Below are 25528 nucleotides of genomic sequence, written 5' to 3'. Positions count from 1 at the left end.
CTGAACTCAAGAGTCAGATGCTTAACTGACTGAGCCACCCAGGCGCCCCTTAAAGACTTTATTTTTAAGTAATCTCCATACCCAACATGGAATTCAAACTCGCAACCCCAAGATCAAGAGTTGCATGCTCCACCACCTGAGCAAGCCAGATGCCTTGGGATGTTGCCATCTTGAGATGGTAGGTGACTACTGCCCAGGACAACTGCTTGTCTGCAACCCAAAAAAGGACTGAGCCAGAACTACCAAACTACACTGCTCTCAGATTCCTGACCCTCAGAAATGGTGGGGAAAAATGTATGTTTTCATGGGGATAATTTGTTACACAGCAACAACGAATACATATGCTAAACTAGACTTCTAGCATCTTATCAGGGTGAGGAATGCCCTAAACTAACACCTCTTGAAAATTCTGTTTATCTGGGGTGCCTGACTGGCTCAGTCATAGAACATGTGACTCTTGATCTTAGGGTTGTGAGTTTGAGTCCCATGTTGGGTATAGAGATTAAAAATAAAATCTTAAAAAAATTGTTGAGCTGGTTTGCTACCAAGCAACGGTTGTGAAGTCATCAGGATTAGAACTCTAACTTAGTGGGTTCTTTCCAACCACTTGACAGAAGTCCCAAAGAAAAGGGGACTTTTCAGGTGACTACATCTATTTCTACTTTCTTCTTTACTTTCCCAAATAAAGTGAGTAACCTAGGGATCTTCAAATCAAAATTGGTTCTTACATTCCTCACGTCAACTGATATATTTTCAATGGCAACTTCAAGTGGTTATTGCCAATTAGAGTGGATCCCATTTCCCACTGAAAATCCCATTTCGGGGCACCTGGGTGGCGCAGTCGGTTAAGCGTCCGACTTCAGCCAGGTCACGATCTCGCGGTCCGTGAGTTCGAGCCCCGCGTCGGGCTCTGGGCTGATGGCTCAGAGCCTGGAGCCTGTTTCCGATTCTGTGTCTCCCTCTCTCTCTGCTCCTCCCCCGTTCATGCTCTGTCTCTCTCTGTCCCAAAAATAAATAAACGTTGAAAAAAAAAAAAAAAAAAAGAAAATCCCATTTCAATCCTGGGACTTTTGTCTTTTGGTTTGGGGGCCTCAGCCCCAGGGCAATGTGCAAGAGATGGGTTTTTTCTTTTTAACAATTTTTAAAAAAGGTTTCTGAAACTGTTATGTATAAGATTTTAGCACATCATTCATAATATTAAAATGAATAACTTTGTAAGTAAAAAATCCCCATTTTATAAAGTTCTGCTATAAAATATTTCAACTGAAGGGTGCCTAGGTGGCTTAGCTTGTTAAGCAATGACTTAGCTCAGGTCATGATCTTGCAGTTCATGAGTTCGAGCCCCACATTGGGCTCCAGGATGAAAGTGCAGAGCCTCATGGCACCCTCTCTCTCTCAAAACAAATAAATAAACTTTTAAAATATATTTCAACTAAAAATATCAGGATGCATATTTGAAAAAGCAGATATTAACAGCTTTTGGTTTCCATCCAATAAGCTATGTAATGTCGACCTAGAACAGGTGTAAAGTTTTGTAAGCTCCTTGAGACTAAACAATGAAATACTGCACTGTTTCAAATGTCTTTTCATGTCCTTTTTGGGGATTCCCCAAGAATATTTTTATATTCATATTCTCATAACCCCCAATTCTTCACCCTTTAATGGTGCATTTTATCTCCCAAATTATTCAAATGCCATGTATAATGGACTGGGCGCTCAAAGGATAAAAAACGTAATTTTTAGTGGTGGTTGAGCGCCCAACTCTTGATATCAGCTCAGGTCATGGTCCTAGGGTCATGGGGTCGAGCCCCATGTCTGGCTCTGTGCTGAGCGTGGGGCCTGCTTGGGATTCTCTTTCTCCCTCTGCCCCTCTCCCCTCACTCTCTCTTTCTAAATAAATAAATTAAAAAAACAGTAATTTTTAGTCACTTTAAAATTATTATATAAGGAACATATACATGTTTTTCTGACTACATCCCTGTCCAAAAACCAGGAGAGAGAATAAACTTCTATTTTACCATAACTCCCATAAATCCCTGCCCCCTTCCCTCCCCTGGTCACTGTATCAGTTTAGTATAGCTTATTCAGTTTTTCTTCTATTCACTTACCATTGATGTCTACCACACTAAAGCAGCACTGTTTTGAGGGACTGGTTTTGCCTAAAACAATGATGAAATACATATTGTTCTGCAAAGTGCATTTTGTTCTCCATTCCAAAATATGTCCTGGGGGAACTTCCCACGTTAGGACAACAGTATTCCATAACTGGATAGTCCGTGGTTAATTGAGCCATCCCCCAAGCTGAAGGGGAATTAGGCCTCTCCAATATGTCCATAATACAGACAACTTGAAAAACAACATCTGTATCCATTTCAACGTTTACAGGGACTTCTGCCGCTACCAGCTGTGATTTTAAACACAGTATTTAACCTGTGCCCCAGTTCCTCTGTCAAGAAGATTCTGCTACCAGCTAACTTTCTGGGATCGCGGTGAGAACTAAACCCACTGACATATTTTCGGCCAACTCTTTATCACCCAGTAGCGTTATTTTCTTTGATTAGGTCTGCTCCATTAGTCTTGGCTCCTGGGAGACTGGATTCTAGCTGCCGTGCGCTAAGTATCATCTTCCAAATCAGAGTAACTCTGAGCCTGTTGGGAGTGTCTGCCTCTGACATCCTTTACTCTCCTGCTTTAAGGTGAGAAGATTTTCTGACGGTTACAGCTTCTTTTCAACGGTTAACTGAGGTGTGCTGCACACACATCTTCCAACACCCTGCTCTTGGTCCACAAGCCGTTCCCTCTACAAGAAGAGCCAACTTGACCCCTAGCCAACACGCCTGGGGTCCCAGCCCTCCCCCCCGGGGCCGGGAGCTACTTCCTACCACCGCCCGCCCAGGGCCAGCCCGCCAGCCCGCCAGCCCAGCGCCGCCGCACTCGGACCTCGCGCCTTTCGCCACCGGATCCGGAAGTAGCCCCACGCAAGGCGGAAGACCCGCCTGGCCTCCCGCGCGCCGCTGGCGGGGGCGGGCCCTTCCGCAGGCTCCGCCCTTCGCCTCTCCTGGGAGGTAAGGATGGGCTCGTTCTGCAGAGGCGCAACCCACGCGCAGGCGCTCTGGTGTGCTGGTCTCGCGTTGAGGCCCAAGGGGCATGGACTCTGGGTTCCTGCCACGGCCGGGGGTTCCCAACCTGAGCTCCCGGCCGCCCCTCTCGGCGGTCCTCGAGAAGGTCTAGAGTTCCGGCTGGCCATTACACCCAGTCTCGGTTTTTCTCCCCTCCCCTGAAGTAAGCAATTTATAAATTGAGCGTCCTGATTTTTATTTCATTATCAAACGCACATATATAAACAAGTTGGGGATCAGTATGTAAAATGCCATATTGTAAGACAGTAAAACATAAACGCCAGGTAATAATGTAAGCATATATGCGTGGGTGTATGTGTGTACACATATATACATATGCATGTATGTAAATGCATAAAATATAGATAATTTTATACATATAAAACGTGTATATGATTGTATTTATATACACACAAATCCCAATAAATATATTTGCTTACATACTGTCTATGTAACTCCAGTATGTAGATATTCCAAGATTTTTTTATGTTTAAGTAATCTCTACACCCAACACGGGGCACTAACTCACAACCCCTAACCCAGAGCCGCATACTCCACAGTTGAGCAAGCCAGGCGCCCCAGGCTGTACAAATATATTTATATGTATATATACACATATATTTTTTAAGTTTATTTATTTATTTTGAGAGAGAGTGCACGCCAGCAGGGGAGGGGCAGAGGGAGAGGGAGAGAGAATCCCAAGTAAGCTCTGTGCAGTTAACACAGAGCCCAACTCGAGGGTCAATCCAAGGAACTGTGAGATCACAACCTGAACAGAAACCAAGAATCCAAGGCTTAACCCACTGAGCCACCCAGATGCCTCTATATTTTTATGCTTATTTGTACATACACATAACCCCACAGAAAATACATATTATTTAGGGTTTGTGTTTTAATTGCCTCACAAGGTGCAACTTTACATATTGTTCTGCGACTCACTTTTTTCTCTGGTTCTTTGAGAACCCTCTGCCTTGAAGTAGGTCTATTCTTCATTGTTTTCAGTTTGTTTCGTGGTGTCTCTCAGTCAGCTTATTCAGAGCTGTTGGGGGAGTCATTAGGCTACAGTAGGAAATATTTGGGGATCCCTGGCAAGGCTAGATTTGTACTGATGTGTTAACCTAGTTACTTAACCTCCTACCTCATTTTCCTGAGTGTAAAACAGGGTTATTAACAGTACCAAACTCCCCACCAGGGAAACTCTGAGTCCAAGGAGTAGTCTCTCCGTTGGTCTTTTTTTATCCGGGCTTACTCTGGGATATTTTTCTGAGCTGAGTTAGCCACTGGGCCTCCAAACCCTCAGCCGGACCTGTGCTGTTCCACCTGTGTTCCACACTGCCTGCCCAGCCCCCGTTTCACCTGGTTCTTTCCTACTCACCTTTCTCAGGTCTTCTTAACATCCCTCTCCTCTCCTCACCTAATAGTGCAAGAATTCTGCTGTCTAACTGACCCATCATTTTTTCTCACTTGTGTGCAAACTCATAAAGAGAACCCTGCAATTAAACGCGTAAATGAACGATTTTATTGCTCAGATGAACACTTAAAACATTTTAGTGTCTGGAATGACTCCTTCCAATAAGTTCTTAACATGAAAGTGTAAGGACGTATTTATAAAAAGGAACTTCAGGGGCGCCTGGGTGGCGCAGTCGGTTAAGCGTCCGACTTCAGCCAGGTCACGATCTCGCGGTCCGGGAGTTCGAGCCCCGCGTCGGGCTCTGGGCTGATGGCTCAGAGCCTGGAGCCTGTTTCTGATTCTGTGTCTCCCTCTCTCTCTGCCCCTCCCCCGTTCATGCTCTGTCTCTCTCTGTCCCAAAAAAATAAATAAACGTTAAAAAAAAAAATTAAAAAAAAATAAATAAATAAAAAGGAACTTCAGATTACTCAGTACCTACTCATAACTGCTAGCTGTATAAAGTAGCTCCTCCCGGAGCAAACATATCAAACTTGCTGGCCAGAAATCCTAGAACGAACCTCTCAAATTTTACAGTGCAGAAATAAATTTTTTATTGTACATCACCTTTTTTTTTTTTAATGTTTATTCTGAGAGAGTGTGCACGCAAGTGCCCGAGTGGGGGAGGAGCAGAGAGAGGGGGAGACAGAAGCAGGCTCTGTGCTGTTAGCACAGAGCTCGACTTGGGACTCGGGGCTGGGCCCCACAAACCGCGAGATCATGACCTGAGCCAAACTCAAGAGTTGGACGCCCAGCCCACTCAGCCACCAAGGCGCCCCTTTTGTATATCATCTTTTATAACTACCTCAAAGCATTTTCTCTGTTATGCTCACTAATGCCTTAAGGGTGTGCTTTTCTAGAGTCAAACACATGCCTTCTCAAAACAAAATGTTTATTAATATCATTACGCAAGGAATAGGTAAACCCTTCTGGGAAAATATATATAAAACATTCCGTGTGAGTCACGTTCCATTTGACTAGATTCTGTCCCATCTTCCCCCTTTGGAGAATTAAGTGCTTTTTACTTCCTGTTTGCCCAAATCTTTTTCTATTCATTTACATGCACAGACATGTTCCCATAGAAAGCATATAATAGTTTGGACTTTAGTTTTGGGATTCTTACCACATGTTGTATGTACTGTTCTGAAACTTGCTTTTTTCAGTAAATGATTTGACTTCAAGAACCTGTTTATTCTTGCATTTTAAACACTAACATACAGAGCTTCTATAACAGAGTTAGGACACAGATGAAGAATATTTTCAGATCTCCCAGCAGTGATGGGAGATGTATTGCCCATGATACTTCCTTTCTGACTACTCTCCACCCCCTTTATTTGCCTGGTGGAGCTTTCATGGTTTTATTTGTTTTTAAGCCATTTCCTTTTAGTTTTTTGGTACCTATAAAAGGGACATCTAATTCTCCCTCCCTCCAAGTGTTTTTGAATATAATTAATGAGTTAGCCTGTGTAGTTCATATAGATTATATAGAAGATATACCTGGTATACAATAATATCACAATAGTGATACTATTCATATATTCTTTTATTAGCTCTAATGTATTTATTACCTTATTACCCCATAAGCAGTTATGTCCAGGAGACTTCATCTCACCACAGACACTGATGGCCAACGTTGAGATCAGAGAAACCACTCTGGTAACAGCAAAACCTCTGTAGTCCTCCTTATTTGTACTAAGCTGAGATATTTTCCAGAGAGAGATGTGGATTTGCTGCAACAACTCTTTAAGATCATCTACACTCTGAGCTCTCTCTTCCCTCACTGTCTTTCATTTCAGCCTTTGCATATGCTGTCCTGCCCACCTAAGAAAATCCCCATCGCAAGCCCCCGTTTTCAGTCTTACAGTAAATCTGTGCACACACAGTTCAACGCTGAGGAATATATGTCCTGACACTAATTGTGAGATCATGAGCAAAGTAATTAACTTCTAATCTGTAAAATGGAAATGCTAATTATACCTACTTCATAGTCGTGTTGTAAATGAGTTAACAAATCATATAGAAGAGGTGCCTGGGGCACAGGAAACTCTCAACTGTTTGCTAGTATTAATAACTGTTCCTAACAATGTCTTCGTCTTTGCTCCTAGGAGGCTGATCCTTCTTGCCACCACTGGCTGATGTCCCTCAAGCCAGATATTCTGATCCTGATGGTAGCATCTCCTCATTGGCCTTTCGCCATTAGAATCTAGGCAGAAAGATTTCTTCTCCAAGTGTTTAATTTTGTACCTTCCTCATTCATCAAGGTGAGTTAGACCTTATGTTTTCCTTCTCCCCGCTTCTCTCCCCACCCCTGCACCTGTCCTTGAAACCAAAGAACACGAATGTTGGGTGTAAGTCATGCAGCCACAGGAGGAAACAAAACCTGAGACTTGGAAGGAAGAAATCTCTTCTACTCACAGGTTCCAGAGAGGGGGTCACCACATACCATGCAGGGCCACAGGGGAAGCACCAGGTTGTGGTCAGGTTGCAGAAGACAGGGGTGAGGGGGAGAGCCTGAGTCAGAACTTTTACTGGGGTTTCCTTTCTATTTAGAGTAAGTGGTTTAGGATTAGCTAGTTGGAATCATTCCAGCAGGCTTTGGGCTATAGGGTTGGCTTGGCACCTGGCCCTGGGATGATTTTAGGTGCAAGGAAATATTGGCTTCTGTGTGATCATTCGATATGGAGGTGGCTGGGTCTGCATACTTGGGATTGGTTGGTTTATACTGATTGATGGAGCCCTTTGCTATCTCTAAGAACTGGCTAGCCAAGGCCTGGGAGGGACAGTCTCTGCTGGCCAGCAAGCTTGTTAAAATGTCAAGACATCATAAGATACAGAAAATTTAAAAACAGATTAATAAGTGCAAATCTGGTTCCTTCTGCCCAGAACACTCCCCTGCCCCAGCCCCTGCTTCATCTGATTTTCTTTTTCTTTTAATATTTATTTATATTTGAGAGAGAGACACACACAGAATGTGAGCAGGGGAGGGGCAGAGAGACAGAGACAGAATCTGAAGCAGGCTCCAGGCTCCGAGCTGTGAGCTGTCAGCACAGAGCCCGATGCAGGGCTCAAACTCACGAGCAGTGAGATCATGACCTGAGCCAAAGTCAGATGCTCAGCTGACTGAGCCACCCAGACGCTTCCTGATTTTCTATTACTTATTCCTTAGGTCTGTAATGAAATGTGACCTGTTGCATTTGTACATAACATACTACCTCCTTCCCTTTATTAGTTTGCTAGGGCTGCCATAACATATCACCACAGCCTGGGACACTTAAACAGCAGAAATGAATCTTCTCCCAGTTCTGGATGCTGGAAGTCCAAGATTAGAGTGTGAACAGGGTTGGTTCCTCCGTGACTGTGAGGGAGGGTCTGAGTCCATGCCCCTCTCCTGGCTTCTGGTGGCCTGCTGGCCATCACTGGCATTCCCTTGGCCTGTAAAAGCCTCACCCCAATCCCTGCCTTCACTTTCACATGGTGTTCTCCCTGCATGTGTGCATCTGGGTCCAGATTTCCCTTTCTAATAAGGACACTGTCATTGGATTAAGGCCCTCTTTAAGGACCTCATTTTTTTTTTTTTAGATTTTTTTTTTTTTTTTTGAGAGAGAGAAAGAGGCGGGGAAGGGCACAGGGATAGGGATAGAGAGAGAATCTCAAGCAGGCTCTATGCCCAGCATGGAGTCGGGCCTTCAACTGACTGAGCCACCCAGGCACCCCAAGGACATCATTTTTTTTTTTAACTCGATTACTTCTATAAAGACCCTGTCTCCAAACAAGATCCCATTCTTAGGCAGTGGGAGTCAGGGCACCAACATTTTGGGAGGACACAATTCAGCCCAGAGCACCACCCTCACAGCTCTCCTGTCATCTCCCTATGTTAGCGCCCCCCACTCTGTACTTCCCTAGTGCTTGTACCCACCCCCAAGAGCCCTTAGTACACTTTATTGTAGATATTACTTTTTTGAAGCAAATTCCACTTCCTTCCTCCCCAAATACATCTCTGGGCTCCTCATTTTTCTCTGTATCATACACACTCTTGCATGCTCAAGGGACACGCCCAAATGGAAAATTGATGAATGAATGGAAGAATGAGCTGTTGAGGGAAAGGGAAGAGAAGGCCAGAGTACATAGCTGTACTCATAATTTAATGTGTTACTTGCCTAGACAGCATTTACAACAGTCTCACTAACTTCCAGAAGGAATCCTCTTGTAATTCATTACACTACACCTGTAACCCAATTAAAGGGTATTATATATTGGGGCACATCAGTGCCTCGGTCAGTTAAGTATCTGACTTGGTTTCAGCTCAGGTCACGATCTCACAGTTCGTGAGTGCGAGCCCCACATCAGGCTCTGCACTGACAGTGTGGAGCCTGCTTGGGATTCTCTCTCTCCCCTTCTCTCTGTCCCTCTCCTGCTCTTGCTGTATCTCAAAATAAATAAACATTTTCTTAACCAGGTCTTCAATATTTAGTTTATAAGCAATGTATTATGTTCGAGGAAGAATCCGTTTGCAATCAGTCTCATCACAGTTATAATCCAACCACATGGTACCAGTTCAATATTGAGTTAGAACCCCATCATTTAGCAAGTCTCCCTTGGTTATGTTTGATCATGTTCTTCATTTACATCCTGTAAGTTATTTCAATTTGTTATTTATTATTTGCTATTTTGTTTTCAGCTACTGTGATGAGAGTCACTGCTCATAACATGCTCTAAGTTGTTCTTATTAATTCATGGAGAACAGTTGGCTTACATATGTATCTTTTTTAATCAGCCAATATTTTATACTCTGACCAGGCTTCTATTGATTATATTGATTCTCTCTCTCTCTCTCTCTCTCTCTCTCTCTCATATCTTATTTTATTCTTGTGTTTCTTCATTGGTCCAAAACACAAGAACCACATTTAATCATTATGGCAATAACACACATTATGGCTTTGTTCCTGGTAGATATAAACTATTTTAAATTTGAGATGTTATATGGTTCTTTGTGTTTTGCCTCCTTCATTTGAAAGCTCATTCCATTATACATCACTGCTTTTTTGTCTACTTTTGTCTTCTGACTCCCTTGTCATCTCCTTATGTTCATGGGAAGGACACAGTCTCCAACTGTGTTTTGTCCATCCTCCTCCTCAATTGATTGCTCTCAATTCCAGCATCTGTGTGGATGACAGAACAATGCAAAGTCACCTTGATATATATTTTTCACCATTTTCCCAAGAAAGTGGGGGGAAATGGAGTATTAGAATAACCAAGAGACTGGGGATTAGTGCTTCTCAAACTCTCTGAAGACCCCCCAGTGACCACGTTTCTCATATTTTCCATATGTAACACCACTTATATATTATGCCCAAACAAAAAGTTGACATTAAAAAAACCTATTAAGAGTGATGTCAGCAAAAACGGTAAAGTAGGGACCTCCAGGGGCTGTCTCTCCCTATAACACTGAAAATCCTGGCAAAAACTGTCAGAATCAACTTTATAAAAACTCTGGAAGATAGTCACTGGTTTACAGTCACCAAGCAAATGCTTAACCATGAGAAAGACCACTGAAGCAGTCTTGGATTCAGTTCTGGCCTTCTAACTTAGCCTTACCCCATCCAAGACCACAGCAACAGTCTTGAAGGCAGCCAGCATTCCCAATGTGCGCATCTAGTCCAGGATTTCAGGAGACCTTGATCTGAAGGAATTCTGTTGGTCTTTTTTGACTTGCCTGTGGGTCCCCTGAAGGACTGACACAAGGGACATGCCTTTGTTCTTCCCAATCTAAAACTAAAACTCTCTCAGGGTGGAAAGATGGCCATGGCTACATGGAGGATGTTACTGGAAAAGAATGAAAACCAAATGGACAAGCCACCAAAGGGGCAAAAAATAACTGTTGAGATAAACAATAGACAACGCTGGGGAGAAAAAGCTGTAAAGTGAGAAACTTTGGGGAAAAGGGCTTTGAAAAACTCTGTCATATACTGGGCAACCTAGAAATCCATGTGCATGGCCAGGGCAGGATGCATGCTCAGCAAAGACCTGGGAAGATCATAAGCTTTCACTGCTGGCTGGTCATTAGACTCTGCATAATCAGGATGTGAAGGCTGAGGCAGAGTTGTAAACAGCCTGGCTAATTGTTGAAGGAATGCCCCAACACAGAGCCAAACTGCAAGGAACTAGGGAGCCTTTTGTTCTTTCTTTTCTTTCTTTCTTTTTTTTAAAACAATACTCAACATATCCAATTTTTTTAAAAAAATTTAATGTTTATTTATTTTTGAGACAATGTGAGAGACAGAGTGCAAGCAGCGGAGGGGCAGACAGAGGGAGACACAGAATCTGAAGCGGGCTCCAGGCTCTGAGCTGTCAGCCCAGAGCCCAACATGGGGCTTGAACTCACAAACCATGAGATCATGACCTGAGCCAAAGTCAGACGCTTAACCGACTGAGCCACTCAGGCACCCAACATATCCAATTTTTAATGAAAAAGTAGAAGCATGCAAACATACAAGAAAGTATGGGCCATTCCCAGGACCAAAAAAATGAACAGTGAATAGGGGAAATCCATATCACTCCTTTACTGTGTTTCTCCTTTACTCTCATACAAAGGCCACACTGACAACACTTCTGACACCAGATGTACTGAGTTTATTCTCACACCAAGCAATTCCGTGACACTACCTGGGTGTTCCACAATTTAACTCCATTCTGACACTGTCTATCTGGAGATAGCAGGTCCCCAGGTTATTCACAACCTCTGTCCAACTTGGCTACAAATCAGATGTTCTTGTGACCCCCCTACCTTGGATTCAATTATTTGTTAGAGCAGATCATAGAACTCAGGGAAACACTTGTACTTACCAGTTTATTGAATGATATAATAAGGGACACAAATGAACACCCAGATGAAGAAATGCATAGAGTGAACTCTAGAGGATCTTCTGTCCCCATGGAGTTAGGGTGCATCTCCATCCTGGTACTTACATGTGTTCACCAGCCTGGAAGCTCTCCGAGCCCCATACTGTTGGGATTTTAGGGAGGCTTCCTCATATGGGCATGATCTATCATTAACTCCACTTTCAGCCCTGTCCCGAGGTTCTAATCATGGCCTGGTTTTTCAGGTGACCAGCTCCCTTTCAGGAGCTATCCAGGACCCTATCCAGAGTCACCTCATTAGAACAAAAGATGGTCCTACTGCTCTTATCAATTAGAAAATTACAAGAGTTTTAGGAACCCTGTGCCAGGAATGGGTATGGAAACTAAATTTTTTTAAATTATACAATCAAAATACCACAAACAGAAACTGTCCCTGAGAAAACATAGACTTTAAAGCAGCTGTCTTAAATATGCTCCAAGAGCTAAAGGAAACTACCACACACACACACACACACACACAGCTGAAGAAAACCAAGAGGATAATGTCTTAATAAATATGGAATATCAATAAAGAGATAGACATTATAAAGTGGAAGAAAATAGGGATTTTAGAGATTAAAAGTACAATAGCTGAAATGAAAAATTTGCAGAAGGGGTCAGCAGATTTGAGCAGATGGAAGAATCAGCAAGTGTGAAAACTGGTCTGGCAAAGTGTTCCTATCTGAGAAACAGAAAGAGACAACAATGAACAAAAAAGGAACAGAGAAACACCCTGTGGAACACTGTGAAGCAGGCTAACATATATATCATGGGAGTCCCAGAAGGAGAAAAGAGAGAGCAAAGGTGCAGGAAGAATATTTGAAGAAAAAATTATTGAAAACTTACCAAATCTGAAAAAATGACAGTAATCTACATATTTAAGAAACTCAGTGAACTCAAGTAGAATAAACACAGATTGGTATGCACCAAGACATAGGATAATCAAACAAGGATGAAAAGAATTTTGAAAACAGGGAGAGAAGCAACTTGTAACCTACAAAGGATCTTTAGCAATATTAACAATAGATGTTTCATCAGAAGCCGTGGAGGCCGGCAGGCAGTGGAGTGACATATTTAAAGTACTGAAAAAAGAAAACTGTCAACGAAGAATTCTATACCTAGGAAAACTATCCTTCAAGAATGAAGGAGAAATTAAGACATTCCCAAAGAAACAAAAGCTGAAGGAGTTTGTTACTGGTAGACCTTCTCTACAAGAAATACTAAAGGAGGGGAGCCTGGCTTACTCAGTTGGTGAAGCATGTGACTCTTGATCTCAGTGTTGTAAGTTTGAGTCCCATGTTGGGTATAGAGGTTACTTAAAAATAATTTAAAAATCTTTAAAAAAAAAGAAATGCCGAGTCACCTGGGTGGCTCAGTTGGTTAAGCAATCCAACTTCAACTCAGGTCAAGATCTCATGGTTCGTGAGTTCGAGTCTCACATTGGGCCTTGTGCTGACAGCTCAGAGCATGGAGCCTGCTTCAGATTCTGTGTCTCCCTCTCCCTCTGCTCCTCCTCTGCTCACACTTTGTCTCTCTGTCTCTCAAAAATAAATAAACATTAAAAAAAAATGCTAAAGGGAGTGCTACAGACCAAAATGAAAGGATACTAGATAGTAACCTGAAGCCTATACAAAGAAATAAACAACACTAGTAAAGATGACTACATAGGTAAATATAAAAGCCACTATTATTGTTATTTTGGTTTGTGACTCCTCCATTTTCCTATGTTATTTATTTATTTATTAAAAAAAAATTTTTTTTTTAACGTTTATTATTTTTGGGACAGAGAGAGACAGAGCATGAACGGGGGAGGGGCAGAGAGAGAGGGAGACACAGAATCGGAAACAGGCTCCAGGCTCCGAGCCATCAGCCCAGAGCCTGACGCGGGGCTCGAACTCACGGAGCGCGAGATCGTGACCTGGCTGAAGTCGGACGCTTAACCGACTGCGCCACCCAGGCGCCCCAATTTTCCTATGTTATTTAAAAGACAGATGCATAAAACAATATTTATAAATCTATGTTAACATGAAAACTATGTATAAAGAGGAATCAGTGACAGTAGGCCTGTAAAGGGTCAGGGATGGCAATATATAAGAACAAATGTGTTGTGTACTTTAAAACTAAGCTGGTATTAATTCAAACTAAGGTGTTATAAGTTTAAGATTTTCATTGTAGTCCTCCAAGTAACCACTAAGAGCACAAGTAAACAAATATATAGAGAGAAAAAGAAATGAGAAAGGAATCAAAGCAGAACACTACAATCAGTTAAACACAAAAGAAGGCAGGAATGGAGAAATTGAAGAACAACAAAGATGCGGGATTCAGAAAACACATAAAAAATGGCAGAAATAAGTTCTTCCTTACTCTAAATGTAATGGGTTTGGGGTGCATGAGTGACTCAGTCAGTTGAAGATCCGACTCTTGATTTCAGCTTAAGTCATAATCCCAGGTCAATGCCCTCAGTGTGGAGCTTGCTTGAGATTCTCTCTTTATCTCCCTCTATACCTCCCTTGCTCTCTCTCTCTTTCAAATAAATAAATAAATAAATAAATAAATAAATAAATAAATGTAATGGGTTAAGCTCTCCGATTAAAAGGCAGAGATTGGCAGAAGGTATTTAAAAAACAACAACAGGGGAGCCTGGGTGGGTCAGTCAATTAAGCGTCCAGCTTTGGCTCAGGTCATGATCCTACAGTTTGGGGTTCAAGCCCTCTGTCAGGCTTGGTGCTAACAGGTCAGAGCCTGGAGCCTCCTTCAGATCCTGTGTCTCCCTCTCTCTATCTGCCCCTCCCCTGCTCATGCTCTGTCTCTCTCTCTCAAAAATAAATTATAAAACATTAAAAAAATTTTTTAAACAAAACAACAACAAACAACAAAACTCCACCCTCTACCTTTTAAATTTTCAAAAAATGAAAAAGATATTTTATGCTAATAATAGGCAAAAGAGAGCTGGAGTGGTTATATTAATATAGTGTAAAGTAGACTTTAAGTCAAAATTGTTACAAGAGACAAAGAGGGGTATTAAATATTGATAAAAGGATGAATTCATTGAGAAGATATGAGAATTATATACATACCTCATAGAGCCCCCAAATATATGAAGAAAAAGTTGACAGAATTGAATGGAGAAATAGACAGTTCAACAATAATAGTTTGGAGACTTAAATACCTCACTTTTAATAATGAATAAAGTAACTAAACAAGATCAGCAGAAAAATAAAGGAAGTGAACAACACTATAAGTCAGCATTCTCCAGGACAGACTGTATGTTTTTTGTTTTTTGTTTTTGTTTTTGTTTTTGTTTTTGTTTTTGTTTTCAGAAAGTACGAGCAAGTGAGGGGCAGAGGGAAAGGGAGAGAGAATCTCAAGCAGGCTCCACACCGAGCGGAACCCTGCACGAGGGGCTCAATCTCACAACTGTGAGGCTACAACCTGAACTAAAATTAAAAGTTGGACACTCAACCAACTGAGCCACCCAGGCACCCCAGGGCAGACTATATGTTAAGTCACAATAAATTTAACAGAACTGGAATCACACAAAATATCTTCTCTGACCACAATAGAATGAAACAAGAAATCTGGAAGGAAAACTAGAGCATTCACAAAATATGTAAGTTAAACAATACATTTCTTTTAAATATATTTTTAAGTTCATTTATTATCATTTTTTTAAACTAATCTCTACACCCAACATGGGGCTCGAACTTATGACTGCAAGATAAAGAGTTGCATGCTCTTCCTACTGAACCAGCCAGGTGCCCTTTTTAAAAAATATATATTTTTAAAATTTTATTTATAAACAACACATTCTTGTTTCTTTTTTTTTTTTAATGTTTACATTTATTTTTGAGACAGAAAGAGACAGAGCATGAGAGGGGGAGGAGCAGAGAGAGAGGGAGACACAGAATCTGAAGCAGGCTCCAGGCTCCAAGCTGTCAGCACAGAGCCCGATGCAGTGCTCGAACCCACAAACCATGAGATCATGACCTGAGCCGAAGTTGCACGCTTAACCAACTGAGCCACCCAGGCACCCCAATACATTCTTGTTTCTTTTGAGAGAAAGAGAGTGCGTGACCGGGGGAGAGGGGCTGAGGCAGAAAGAGAGAGAATCCCATGCAGACTCCACACTCAGTGTGGAGCTTCACATGGGGCACCATCCCCTGACCCTGGAGTCATGACCTGAGCCAAACTCAAGAGTTGGACGCTCAGTCGACTGAGCCACCCAGGCACCCCTAAACAATACATTTTTAAACAACAATTTGGTCATAGAAGGAATCACAAAATAAATAAGAAAATACTGGGAGATGAACAAAAACAATCAGAACTTATGACATGCAATGGAAAAAGAAACAGTGCTATAATGTCTATATTTAAAAGAAAGGTCTTGGGGGGCGCCTGGGTGGCTCAGTCGGTTGGGCGGCCGACTTCGGCTCAGGTCACGATCTCGCGGTCCGTGAGTTCGAGCCCCGCGTCGGGCTCTGGGCTGATGGCTCGGAGCCTGGAGCCTGTTTCCGATTCTGTGTCTCCCTCTCTCTCTGCCCCTCCCCCGTTCATGCTCTGTCTCTCTCTGTCTCAAAAATAAATAAAACGTTAAAAAAAAATAAAAAATAAATAAAAAAAAAATAAAAGAAAGGTCTTGGGGCATCTGAGTGGTTCAGTGGGTTAAGCGTCCAACTCTTGATTTCGGCTCAGGTCATGATCTCATGGTTCATGGGTTTGAGCCCTGCATTGGGCTCTGTGCTGACAGTGTGGAGCCTGCTTGGGATTCTCTCCCTCCCTTCCTCTCTGCCCCTCCTCCCCCCCTTTCTCTCAAAATAAATTAACTTTAAAATTTATATGTTAACAATTAAAAAATATATATTTTATTTTGTTTTTTATTTTTGAGAGAGAGGGCAGGGGAGGGGGGAGAGAGAGAGAGAGAGAGAGAGAGAATGAGGGAGATCATGATCTGAGCCAAAGTCAAAGTCAGACACTCGATCGACTGAGCCACCCAGGCACCCCTAAAAAAAAAACAAACAAAACCAAAACAAACCAAACTATATATATATGTATATATATATATATATATATATGTATATATATATATACTATATATATACATATATATACATATATATATACTATATATATATAGATCTCAAATTAATAGCTTATACTTTAAGGAACTAGAAAAAGAAGCACAAACTAAGTCCAAAGTTAGGAGAGGAAGGAAACATATAATGGTAGAAGTGAAAATAAATGAAATTGTGACTAGAACGATAGAGAAAATCAATAAAATCAAATTTGGTTATTTGAAAAGATTCATAAAACTGACAAACCTTTAGTTAGATTAAGGAAAAAAAGAGAATTCATTAATAAAATCAGAATTGAAAATGGGGATCTTACTACTGACCCTACAAAAGAAAAGTGTTTTAAGAGAATACTATGAATAATTATACACCAACGAAATACATAAATGGATGAAATGGACAAATTATTAGAAACATACAACCTCCCAAAACTGCCTCAAAAAAGAAATAGAAAATCTGAGTTGAGTGTTTTTATAATGAAAGACTATTGGATTTTGTCAAAGGCTTTTCCTATATTAATTGACAAGATCATGTGGTTCTATTAATGTGGTATATAACAATTTAGGAAGTTGAATCAATAATCCAAAACCTTCCAACATGGGGCACCTGGGTGGCTCAGTTGGTTAAGCATCTGCCTCTTGATTTCGGCTCAGGTCATGATTTCATGGTTTGTAAGATTGAGCCCTGTGTCAGGCTCTGCACTGACAGTGTGGAGCTTGCTTGGAATTCTCTCTCTCCCTCTCTCTTCCCCTCCCCAGCTCATGCTCTCTCTTTCTCAAGATAAATAAATAAACTTTGAAAAATTTTAAAACAAAACAAAACCTTCTAACAAAGAAAGTCCAGGACAAGATGGCCTCACCGCCGAATTCTACAAAATATTTATAGAAGAATTAACACCAATACTTCTCAAACTCTTCGAAAAAATAGAAAAGGAGAAAACACTTTCTGTGTCATTTTACAAGGCCAACATTATCCTGATACTTAAGCCAGACAAAAACATCACAAGAAAACCGCAGACTGGGGGCACCTGGGTGACTCAGTCAGTTAAGCATCCAACTTTTGATTTCAGCTCAGGTCATAATCTCACAGTTTCATGAGTTCAAGCCCTGTATCAGGCTCTGTGCTGACCCCATGCATAGTCTGCTTGGGATTCTCTCTCTCCTCTCTCTCTCTCTGCCCCTCCCCTGCTCACACTCTGTCTCTCTAAAATAAATAAACAGGCTTAAAAAAAAAACAACCCTGCAGGGGTGCCTGGGTGGCTCAGTCGGTTAAGCATCTGACTTCGGCTCGGGTCATGATCTCTTGGTTTGTGGGTTTGAGCCCCGCGTTGGGCTCTGTGCTGACAGCTCGGAGCCTGGAGCCTGGAGCCTGCTTCGGATTCTGTGTCTCCCTCTCTCTCTGCCCCTCCCCAGCTTGGGTTCTGTCTCTCTCTGTCTCTCAAAACTAAATAAACATTTAAAAAAACAAAAAACAAAAACCCTGCAAACCAATATCCATTATGAATATAAATGGGAAAATTCTCAACAGAAAACTCGCAAACCGAATCCAGCAGTATGTTACAATGATTAAACTTGTGACTGAGTAGGATTTATCTCGGGAATGCAAGGGTGGGTCAGCAAGCGGAAAAATCAATCAGTGCAATATACCACATTAAGAAAAGGAAGGTGAAAAGATCCCAATCTCCTGATTCTCTTAAATCATATAGAAAAAACATTTGACAAAATCTAACACGTGTCATGATAAAAACACCCATCAGACAAACAATAGAAGGGAACACCCTTAATATTATAAAGGGAGTATAAAAAAAAATCCACACCAAAAGCACAAACAAAAAATAAACTGGATTTCATTCAAATTTTATAACTTTTGTGCATTAAAGGACACTATCAAGAAAGTAAAGCAATCACCCCAGAGTGAGAGAAAATATTTCCAAATCATGTCTGAAAAGAGTCTAGTAGCCAGCTTAAAGGACTCTTACAAGTCAACGATAAAAATAAATCACCCAATTTAAAAATTGACAAATGGCTTGAATTGACATTTCTTCAAAGGTGATATGCAATGGCTCATGAGCCTGTGAAAAGATGCTCGACATCATTAGGGAAATACAAAACCACAACGAGATGCCACTTCACGCCCACTAGGAAAAGCATAAAGAAAACAACAACGTGTTGGCAAGGATGCAAAGAAATCAGAGCCCTCAAACGCTGCAGGTGGGAATATAAACTGGTGCAGTCACTGTGGAAAATGGCGTAATGGTTCCTCAATAAGTTAAACACAGATCTGACCACATGACCCAGAGATTCCACTCCTAGGTACACACACACCCAAAAGAATTGAAAAAAGGTGTTCAAACTAAAACTTGTACACAAGGGTCATAGCTGCTCTGTTCATGACGCCCAAGAGGCAGAAAGAACCCAAATGTCTATCAACAGAAGAACGGATGAATAAAATGTGTTGTGTCCGTATAATGGAATATGATGCAGTCATAAAAGGGAATGAAATACTGATATATTCCACAGTGTGCACAGACCTGGAAAACATGCTACGTGAAAGAAGCCAGATATAAGAGATGAAGATATAAGAGAAGCCAGATATAATGGTTGCCAGGGGCTGGCGTATGGAGAAAACAGGGAATGACTGCTTAATGTGCAGGAGGTTTCCACTTTAGGGTAGTGAAAAAAAAATCCTGGAACTAGTAAGTGTTGATGGTTGCATAACATTGTGAATGCACCTAATGTCACTAAATTGCACACTTTAAAATGGTCAAAATGAGGGGCGCGTGGCTGGCTTGATCGGTGGAGTGTGCCACTCTTGACCTTGGGGTTGTGAGTTTGAGGTCCATGTTGGGTAGAGAGAGATTGCTTCAAAATAAAAAATCTTTAAAATGGTCCAAATAAGAGGTTTCACGTTGTATTTTACCACACTTTAAAAAAAAGCAATGAAGTAAAAATTCCTGGGTATGCTCTACAAATACGATGATAGTCTCCAGTGGAGCCATCTCTAGGGAGTTTCTGTTAAGTTATTGAATATCATGGAAACTCGAGATATAGTGCTTAAAGAGTTTTGGGGTTTCTTATATATGGAGAGTTCTGCGGCTTGCTTTTATCACTGGATAATGTGCCTTATGGAACTTCTGCCCACTAGGTGATGTAGAATAGTTTCTTTTTTAAACTGATGATTAGTATTCTACAGACCTTTACTATCCACTAGGCCAGTCACTGCCAACCTGAAATGTGGCTCATACCACATGTTAAGATGATAATATTTGGAGTGTTTTGGATTAAATCAAATATATTATTAAAATTAATCTCACTTAAAAAAACACCCTTTTTAAATGTGACTACTAGAAAATTTAGAAATACATATGTGGCTCACTTTATATTTTATTGGATAGCATTAGTCCCGACTGCTTATTCAGAGCCCACAAGAGTAGGTTGAAGACCAGAAAAAAAATCCATGATCCCAGGCAGGGTCGGTCTGTCTTGTATTTCATGTATTTGCCGGGCCTCTCCTCCCTGGTGTCCACATTTTGTAATTCTTACCAGATTTCTCCCTTCCCTTCATCTGAGCTGTATGTATTTCATGGTCTTAGACGTTCTCTCACTTAAGTTGTTTCTTGCAGTATGTTTTTTTTAATGTTTATTTATTGATTTTGAGAGAGAGAGAGAGAGAGAGAGAGCACGTGCACATGAGTCAGGGAGGGGCAGAGACAGAGGGAGAGAATCCCAAGCTGACGCGGGGCTCGATCTCACAAACCGTGAGATCATGACCTGAGCCAAGTTCAAGAGGTGAATGCTTAGAGGTACCTCTGACTCCGGATCAGGTTCGAGCCCCATGTCAGGCTCTGTGCTGACGGCTCGGAGCCTGCTTGGGATTCTGTGTCTCCCTCTCTCTCTGCCCCTCCCCCGCTTGCACTCTGTCTCTCTCTGTCTCTCAAAAATGAATACATGTTAAAAATTTTAAATTAGTTAAAATTAAATAAAATTTGAATCTAGTTCCTCCTCAGGCATACCATGCCACGTTTCAAGTAGTCCACGACTGCAGGTGACCAGTGGCCACTCTGTTAGCACAGGATTTTATCATCATTACAGAGAGTTCTCCAGGACAGAGTCGGCTTGGAGCTTTAAGAATGTGGATTCTGGGGCGCCTGGGTGGCTCAGTTGGTTAAGCGGCCGACTTGGGCTCAGGTCATGATCTCGCGGTCCGTGAGTTCTAGCCCCGCGTCGGGCTCTGTGCTGACAGCTCAGAGCCCACAGCCTGCTTCATATTCTGTGTCTCCCTCTCTCTGACCCTCCCCTGTTCGTGCTCTGTCTCTCCCTGTCTCAAAAATAAATAAACATTAAAAAAAAAAAATAAAAAAAAAGAGTGTGGATTCTTCCATTTATTAGCTTGTATGACCTTGAACCAGTTAGTTAACCTCTCTTTGCCTCACTTAACTCACCCATAAAATGGAAATGCTTATAATACCTACCTCATGGGGTAGTTGCAAGGATTGAATAAATCAACATGTGTAAATCTTTAGAAGTAATGTCTGGCACATAATAACCTCTGGTTAATGGTTAACAACTAGTAGTATTGTCTTTTGTAAACTCTGTGGAGACTTGAGTCTGTCGTCAGACATTGATTGTCATTCTTCCGAACAGAGAAACTTTTGGCCTTCTTCCTGGGGCATCTTTTGCCAAGTTCAGCCGTATGGTGAGAAATTTTTCTGAGAATTCTGACAAAGTTTCCTTCAAATACTCACCAGGGTGAGTTAGAATTAGGATTAGAAAAATAAGAAACACGGGGCACCTGGGTGACTCAGTAGGTTAAGCGTCCGACTTTTGATTTCGACTCAGGTCATGATCTCACTGTCATGAGATTGAGCCCTGCGTCGGGCTCCACGCCCTTTCCTTGCCTTTCCTCTCTCGAGTTGCTCTTCCCATCTCTGTCTCTGAGTCTCTCTGCTCTGAATTGCCCCCACTAATTTCACCTTGCACTTTGCCACGCAGTCTGCAGGGCTCGGTCTCAGTGGGCTGCAGGAAAGCCCACTCTGAACTTCCTTTCCTACTGATCTGCCCCCCACCCAATCCTATTATTCCCCCCCCGCCACATTTCCTTCCTGCAGTTTTGGGACTTGTTGCTGACAGCTGCTTTATATAACACCCTAAAGTTCATGAGGGCAGGGACTAACACATCATTTCTCTCCCTGACTTCCAGAGTAGATGCTAGGTGGGTATTTGCTGCATGAATGCAAGTGTGAACTGTTTCAAGAGATAGGAGCTATATACAGTTAAGTTTGGGGTTTATTAATGAATGGCTTGATTGCCCAGATGCATATTGAAACATCTTAGTAAGTGCCACGGGAGTCCTTTTAGGACTAACTGCATTGTATTTGTAAATTGGTCTTAATCTTGGGGCGCCTGGGTGGCTCAGTTGGTTAAGCATCCGACTTCAGCTCAGGTCATGATCTCACGGTTTGTGGGTTTGAGCCCCTTTTTGGGCTCTGTGCTGACAGCTTGGAGCCTGCTTTGGATTCTGTGTCTCCCTCTCACTACGCCTGTCCCCCAGTCACATTCTCTCTCAAAAATAAATAAACATTGGGGCGCCTGGGTGGCGCAGTCGGTTGAGCGTCCGACTTCAGCCAGGTCACGATCTCGCGCTCCGTGAGTTCGAGCCCCACGTCGGGCTCTGGGCTGATGGCTCAGAGCCTGGAGCCTGTTTCCGATCCTGTGTCTCCCTCTCTCTCTGCCCCTCCCCCGTTCATGCTCTGTCTCTCTCTGTCCCAAAAATAAATAAAACGTTGAAAAAAAAATAAATAAACATTAAAAAATTTTAAAAATAAATTTATTTTGATCTTCATACTATAGGTAGCTTATTGAGTTCTGGAAAGAATTCTTTGGGATCAGTCATGTTGTACTTACAATCTTTAAAAACTGAAGTACACTCAGAAAATCTTTTCATTCAGAAAATATTTCTTTAGGACCCTTGATCATAAGTTTTAGGCCCTGCACATTTTTCAAGTTTATTATTTATTCCTTAGCATTTTAAAGCCTTAGCTTTAGCTAAGGAATTAGCTATTCCTTAGCATTTTAAAGCCTTAGCCTAACCCTAACCCCATGATTATGTTTGTTATTTTTCTAATTAGATATTGCTAGTATATAGATTCCGGTTGGCTTTTTTACCGTGGTAAAACGGTACACAAAATTTATCAGGGTGCCTGGGTGGCTCAGTCGGTTAAGCATCCGACTCTTGATTTCAGCCAGGCTTGTGGAAATGAGTCACACTAAGCCCGCGGAGCCGCGTGTGGAGCCTGCCTGGGATTCTCATTCTCACTCTCTCTGCCCCTCCTCCCCCCCCCCAAATAAATAATAAATAAACAAAAAATATTCATCATTGTAACCATTTTCAAGTGTACAATTCCATGGCATTAAGTAAATTCACATTCAATTGATTTTTTTATATTCATGTTTTAATCAGCCACTTTTCTGAAAACTCTTCAGGGGGCTCACATATTTTCTCTTTTTTTCAAGTTACGGTATACAGATGAAGATACGTTTTCTCCATTCTGATTGAAATATCTTGTGGGTTTTTTTGGGTGGGGGCAAACTTCCAGGACTGTGTTTAATCATTGTTTAGGATAACATGCATTCATGTTCATGAATTGGACAGGTGTTTATTTCCATTGTAAATCTAGGAAGTGAGATTTTTCCTTATAGCCTCAACCAGCCAGTTAGACCTGATTAGACCACTCAGTTTCTCCTTTGAAACCCCTAGTCTGCTGAATCAAGTTACACATTGAACCTTCTCCTTGCTATCAACTGTATTATCAGTGTTCATTTGTGCACATTTCCAAGGTCAACAGAGTTCTTAAATTTTTTTTTTTTTACATTTATTTAGAGATAGAGAGAGTGGGGGAGAGGGAGAGAGAGGGGGTGACACAGAATCCAAAGCAGGCTCCAGGCTCTGAGCTGTCAGCACAGAGCCCGATGCAGGGCTCAAACCCCTGAACTGTAAGATCATAACCTGATCCGAAGTGGGACGCTCAACTGACTGAGCCACCCAGGCGCCCCTAAGGGCAACAGATCTAAGGGGACAGACTTTGCTCCCAAATAGTATTTGCTCCTCAAATCCTGGCATCCTTTTCCTATCCCTTTTGTGCCTGTAAAAAGTTCTATTCAACCCTCAAGGACCCATTTTCAGTGTCACCACCTTCATAAAATTTTTCCTGAATGTCATCTCCTGGGAGGGTTATTCCCAACGCCTCTAAACTTTACCTTCTTAATTTAGAGCATTGTCACAATGTGGAGTAACTAATTATGTATAACTCTGTATTCTAAACAGAACGGCCTCTGGAAAGTAGATACAGTATCTCCAGTGCGTGGTTTATTCTGGGTTCTAAATTAATATTTTGGCAATACATAAAGGAGTGACTTGGGATCTGTTAACCTCAAAATAAACCTGGTCTAAGATTTGTTGAGTCATAGTCTCAGATTTCCTTCATAGGAGACTGTGGTCCTCAGAAAATCAAATGTATCTTTTCTTGAAAACTTTTGGGCTTTAATATCTTATGTTGGGTTGGGGGGAGGGGGTGTTAATTATCCATTAGGATAAAGTCGGCTTTGATAAGTTAAACAAGCCTTTCATTTCACGAGAGTCCAAAGCAAGACCAAAGAACTCAACTAATAAATAAAAGCTGGAGCCGGAATTTATATCTAGTCTGTCTGTCCCCAAACAGCACTCTGTGATGACTGTATCTCAGCCCAGGCTGCAGGGACAAGTCTATTGATGGTGTCATCTGAGCACTCTTTCTTTTCTTCTTTTTGTGTCAAAATACTGTAGGTACTTCTTTTGAATGTGCTTTATGACTACTCCATTTTTTTTCACGTTTATCTTATTTCCTCTTTGTTCATAGTGATGGTGAATAAAAGCCGTAAGAGGTAAAGGGCCTGGTTTTGTTTGTTCCGAGGGGCGTAGGGCAAAGATTGAGAGATTCTAAGTACTCCATTCTATTGTGGGTGTGGAGTTCCCAGGGACAGGGCGGCCTGGGTGGTGGAATTAAGTTGGTGCTAGATGAGTCCTTGATAGTTACACTCGCAATGGTCGATTGTCATCCTCCCTGACTCATCCAGTTTTTTTCAGGGACCAGACTGGTGAGTTAAATGGGCATGTGACAAAGACCAACAGCCCTGCAGCCTTTATATCCATAAGGTACAGCACTAATATTCTCAGCCATTCCCTGAAGAGTTATTCTTTTGGCCAGAGAGGGCAAAGAGAGGGTGAAGGCTTCCACCTTGCTTTTTCTGCTAGACTGGCTCATACTCTACAGGTCAAGGAACCAATGTGAGGGTTCTGTCAACCTGGAAGTATGACCATTTGGATGTTAAGTTTGGAAACTTGGGAAATGACCTCTGGGGCCCACAGATCCAATGTGTGTCTTGTCCCCACATGTTACTACTCTCTTAGCAAAAAAGGAGCTTTGGGTTCCCATCTGTCCTCATTGTCTCTCTAAACCAACAGCTTAGAAATATCCAGGTATTCCTCTCTCCTAGTGTATGGTTACCCAATTAAATGGCCAATTAATCCTTTAAACCCAATTAAATCCTTCTTTGGTGAAGGATTTGGAGAATCACTATTGTATACACTTCTATGGATCTGGCTTCTCTTTTATCAAATGGTGATTTTCACTTTCCACTGGGAAAGTCAGGTGACCTCAGCCTTCTGCACATCCAGATTTTACATATATATATCCTTTGATTGTAGGTAGTATGTCTTTGTTGACTGCCCATCTACCTTGCCCCAGGATCTGTTAGCCTCCTCCGTGGATCCCTGCGAGTCAGATGCTCGTATCTGCCACTCTGATCCTGCTGCCCACTCATGCCCACCTCGTTTCTGAGGGGTAAGTGCTGCCATTCAGCCTCTGTCATTCTAGGATCCTATCCCTCCTCTGGCCTACAGATGATAGCCACCACTGAGTTTCTTCAAGCTGACGGTGCCCCCACCCCCTTGGCCTTGTT

The 25528-nt window shown here is 41.9% G+C and overlaps 1 protein-coding gene and 1 long non-coding RNA gene across 2 annotated transcripts in view; both read left to right on the top strand.

Moving 5' to 3' along the window:
- Window positions 1–582: 582 nt before the first annotated feature.
- On the top strand, window positions 583–2915 carry LOC147572895 (uncharacterized). The gene is made up of 3 exons (XR_015245392.1): window positions 583–642; window positions 2386–2489; window positions 2697–2915. It is a non-coding gene; the product is annotated as an uncharacterized LOC147572895 (long non-coding RNA).
- Window positions 2916–6706: 3791 nt separating this feature from the next.
- Window positions 6707–25528, top strand: part of USP42 (ubiquitin specific peptidase 42) — a 73206-nt gene continuing 54384 nt past the window's right edge. Inside the window, exon 1 of the mRNA XM_086691868.1 lies at window positions 6707–6827. The gene's annotated coding sequence lies outside the window, so the exon portion shown is untranslated. The remainder of the gene's footprint in view (window positions 6828–25528) is intronic.

This window comes from Puma concolor, chromosome E3, assembly GCF_028749965.1.
Source record: "Puma concolor isolate L17-30 chromosome E3, mPumCon1.1.hap2, whole genome shotgun sequence".
NCBI classification, from domain to species: domain Eukaryota; kingdom Metazoa; phylum Chordata; class Mammalia; order Carnivora; family Felidae; genus Puma; species Puma concolor.
This window is presented reverse-complemented; position numbering and strand designations above follow the sequence as displayed.